This window comes from Capsicum annuum, chromosome 2, assembly GCF_002878395.1.
Source record: "Capsicum annuum cultivar UCD-10X-F1 chromosome 2, UCD10Xv1.1, whole genome shotgun sequence".
NCBI lineage: Eukaryota > Viridiplantae > Streptophyta > Magnoliopsida > Solanales > Solanaceae > Capsicum > Capsicum annuum.
Window position 1 is genome coordinate 68,564,619 of NC_061112.1, and position 5,032 is coordinate 68,569,650.

At 30.5% G+C, this 5,032-nt stretch overlaps 1 non-coding gene across 1 annotated transcript; it reads right to left on the reverse strand.

The window, feature by feature from the left end:
* Nucleotides 1–393: 393 nt before the first annotated feature.
* LOC124896426 lies at nucleotides 394–474 on the reverse strand. Its single transcript, XR_007052789.1, has one exon. It is a non-coding gene; the product is annotated as a small nucleolar RNA Z195/SNORD33/SNORD32 family (small nucleolar RNA).
* Nucleotides 475–5,032: the final 4,558 nt, after the last annotated feature.

Consider the following 5,032-nt stretch of genomic DNA (forward strand, 5'->3'; position numbering starts at 1 on the left):
AAGGATGTGATAGCCAATTTTAGTTAGATGCTAAGTCAGAAACTTAAGCACACTCACGAATCAAATCCAATAATGAGATGGTATGAGTCTATGACAATTTTGATGTACTTTTTGTTGGATACTTGACAAAGAGTTTTGGTATTGTTATTGTTGTGGATTGGAATCATGGTTGATCTATTTAATTGAAAGTATATTCAGTATAAAACAAGGTGCCTATAATGTCCTGACCTCTGTGTGTTTTATAGCTTTGAGTTTCATCTTAAGCAGAGAATCTCGTCATGCCAAAGTCTGAGATTTTAGAATTTTATTCTGCATTAAGTAAAACATTACTACCTTTGAGATCATCGAAGAAGTCATGTTATTTATTTTTATTTATTTTTCTTTTTTTTCCTATAAAGATCAGATGGTAGTGCATGTATTTGAATTCATCATTGAACACTACAGAATAGGTGGATAAGCATTATCACACCTAAGAAGCCATATTATTAAAAGGCTTTCTCAAAAGTTATTCCTGTAAGAAATTGGGATACTTCTATTTTCCAAGTCATTTCAATTGCCCAATATAATTTATGGAATTTTTTCAATAAATCTTGGTGTACTATTTTTTTTTTACTTTCCATTTTCAATTTGGAGATCAATGATTATATACCCCCCAAAAAAGTTTACTCTCTTCATCTATGAAGTATTTTAAATGGGTACATCTATAATCTATAAATTATAATATATTAAAAGTGTGAATATTTTTAAAAAAGTGATTTGAACTTTTTATACTTTATTAAAAGTCTTTGCAATAGACAAAATTATCTTTTCACCTTTTTTCTTCAATAATTATCATTACATTAATATTTTAAAATTACTTAAAGTCCTTTTTGATCTAAGTAAGAAATTATAAGCACTTCTAAATCAATTAAAATTTTACCTTAGATGAAAAAGATTTTTATAATTTTATTTAAATAATACTTATAGAAAACAAAAGAAAAAGTAAGAAGTGACTTTAGAAATGAATTAAAAGAGGTAAAATTTGAGAAATTTTTTTTGTAGGTTTCCTCAAATTATTTATTACAATATATTTTTCTATTGGATATAAAATTCTTACTATATGTGAACCCTAATAATATATTTTTCACAACTACTAACCTAAAATACCCCCCGTATATAATGTAACAAAAACTCTTCCATCAAGAAACCCAAACACAATTCATTATGCAGGATTGCATCCGAGAAGTTTACATGAAACGATATGCTCCTTCCAAGAAGTTTATGAATTTATACCTTCAATTATTCTTATTCAAAGGGGTTTCAAGTATGTACATTTTTCTATATCTTTCTTTCTTTATTGTTTGCCTTCGTTAAACTATTATATATATGTCGATAGTCTGTCTTTCAGATAATTTCTTGTGTTAGTTTTACAGGTGAAAAATTCGTCAATTTTTTGTGTTTCTCTTTCAATTAAAATTTTTTGATCAAAAGTTGGAAGAAACAAGCACGTTGACATCAAAACTCAAAGCTAACCAGACCATCTACACGTGTATACAAGAACAGGCTAAGCATAGTCAAGTAAGTATTGTGTTTAGTTTTTTTTTTAAATATATATTACTTTAACTTTAAGAGCTTTTTAAGAAATATAATTCTTATAATTATTTTATTTGTACTACTTAAATAACCTATTCAGATTAGAAAAAATACATCTTGTTTTGAAATATAAAATAAAGAACAAGAAAAATGGAGAGAGAAGAGAGAGACTTCTTTATTTCTTTTGAGGGATTATTGAGGGGTGAATTACAATGAAGAAAAACCCCTTTATTTATAGGGAAAAACTAACCTTGGGTTTGTAACTTTTCCATAAATAGACATACACAATACATGGTAAAGTAGGTATTCACTTTATATGGTACAATAGACATTCACTATATATGGTATATTTATAACACCCCCACTTGAATGTCTAATTGATAGATAATACGCATAAATGGTGCCTCATTAAAAACCTTACAAGGAAAATACAGTAGAAAAAAATCTCATAAGGAAAAAAGAGTATAACGCGTATTAACTCCCCCTAATGAGAACATCCTTGAACCTTTGCATTCCGATCTTGTGCACCATCTTCTTGAAAGTTGTAGTTGGAAGAGACTTGGTGAATGAACCAGCCATATTATCACTTGAATGAATCTGTTGCACGTTAATATCACCATTCTTTTGGAGCTCATGTATGTAGAAAAGCGTTGATGAGGTTTACTTCGTTATATCTTCTTTTATGATCTTTTCTTAAGATGTGCTATGCATGCTGCATTATCTCCGTATAAAATTATAAATACATTATCACATTTCAAATCACATTTTTCTCAAATGAGATGTATCACATAAATCAACCATACACATTCTTGAATTGCTTCATAAATAGCGATTGTCTCAGGATGGTTCGATGAAGTGGCTAGATAGACTACTTTGTATATCTTCAAGATATGACAGTATCCCCACATGTGAACACATTGCATGTTTGAGATCGAGATTTATGCAGGTTAAATAAATATCCAACATTAGCATAATCAACAAGATTGGGACTAAAATCTTTGGAATAAAATAAGATCACGTTGATCCCATTTTGATGTCTCTTAGTATGAACAGAATTATACCTTGCTAACAAATTAACCGAAAAGGCTAAGGTCTTGTAGTATTTGCAAGATATATGACTGCACCAATTGCACTAAGATATGGTACTTCATAACCAATTCAAATTGGTATATTTCTCATTTTAGCAAATAATCTATTGCTTTTGAAAACTCTCCAAGAGTTTCAATAATTTTCAAGCTATAAACTTATGTAATATAAGAATTATAAATAAGTTTTCCAGAAACTTTTGAATGCTTCAAACATTTTGAATCCCTAAAAAGTTTTTATATAAATATTGTCAAGTGACAATATTTAGCATGTCATGTGTGACATCTTCAAGTGTCTGGACTGCAAATCAAATAAGTTTTTATGCTTACCAAGATGCATCCTTTTATACCGCCTGATAAAGATTTTCTACGTCAGCATGCTTAAATAAACGCAGAATTTAGATCCTCGTAATCTTTAACAATATTGCGTCAATATTGTATCAAAGATATCATTAATGATATATCATTTTGTATCGGTTCACAATGCGACATAACATTTTGATATCTTATCACTTCATTATTTTCAGGTACCTGAACCTCTTATAAGGTTTCATGAAGTATTATGTCGTAGGCTCTTCAAGAGCGCATTGCCTTTTTATTATGATTATTCGCTCCTTATCATTTTCGAGAATTGTTTTATTTGGAACCGATTGGTCTACTATGCTTCATGCATGCATAGACTTTGTCCTTCAGAGACACAAAATAGGAGCACTTGCTTCTTAAATATGAGATGCTTATAGCATTTGACTTGAATTATATTTTGAATGAGGATCTGGTGATAATTTCTAACATATTTCATAGCTGCTTATAATCTCCCCCTTATGTTAGGAAAACTAACATACATCCTCCATCTTCTTTGAGGAATTTATCTTTGTGCATCTTGGTATGTTCATTAATTGTGTACTACACATCAAAATTATTAGATGGAATAGTTGGTTCCTGACCTTGAACCAATTAAGAGGGAAGAAATAATCATAATTTATTGATCTAATGCATACAAGTGTTATTGTATGCAACATATCATATTTCAGACCAATGTCAAACTATCATCATCAAGATTGTCTTGATTACACAATCTGAAGGTTATGTTCTTAACTCAATTTTATTAAGTAAGCAACTTTATGAATGTCAAACAGTAGGTTGACAATGAATGCACATGTGATCATCTTATTGATGCATCTTTTCAACATATTACATGATAGGTGAACAGGTTCGTATTCATATTTTATACTTTTCAGATTTTGAATGATCAAATCCCAACATTAGTTGGTCCAACCAACTTGTCATGAGAACAGACAACATAAACAATTCCTGAAGAATTCTTTATTTCTTCAACATATGTCAAATACTCAATATGCACATCATGGAAAATCGTTTATGTCAATAGATTAAATGATTTGTATTAGTAACTCCAAATTACCATAATATGTACAATTTTTTTTAAGTAAACATCAGGTTTACTATTTCATGAATTTTGTATTAATAAACAATAAACTCTTAGTTTATTATGACATGTGTGTAATACCCCGTACTTCTACCTAGCTTGAAATCATTCCAAGAATGTTAAAAACTTACTTTGAAATATGAATTCATTTTTTTACACATGAAATTTTTAAAATTTTCACTGTTTATCATGTGAAAAATTGAATTAGCTTTCCACCGATACCAATTTTGTCCAAATTAGGCATCAGAGTAAGAAGTTATGGACGTTTTACTCAGAGCTATCAGAATCGCCTAGGTGCGATGGCCAAGTTAACGAACCGTCGATTTAGCGATGGACCGTCGCCTAGACTGTCGTAACCAAGAAAGTGAGGCAACATTCTGGATAAGGTGCGACAGATAGGTTGACAGAACGTCGAACTTGCGATGGACCATCGTCCAAGCCGTTGCTACTTAGGTAGTGAGTTCTTTTCTTGGTCCACGTGCGACGGTCAAAATGACGGACCATCGTACGAGCCATCGCAGATCCTATTTATTTATTTTAAAGCTGTTTTTAAAGGGTATTTGGATTTTTTACCACCTGATTTAACCCCTAATTACACCCGACCATAGCTCATAAGTTCATTATTCTATTACAACATCAAAATAGGGTTTCTCTCCAATATCTATCATTAAGAACAAGAAAATCTTAGGTGTCTAATTCCAAGTAAAGAATTCAAGTTTTCCTCCATCAATCTTTAGGAAATCACAACCCAGGTATATCATATGTTGATTCATGGGTCACTTTCACCCAGAAGCTCAAGAATCTCTTTTAAAATCCAAGATTTGGGTATTTATGAATGTTCATGATTTAAATTGAATTGAAATTCATGTCCACGATGCTGTGTGGTTTTGATTAATGTTTTAAATTACATTCTCCAATGATTGACCCTAGT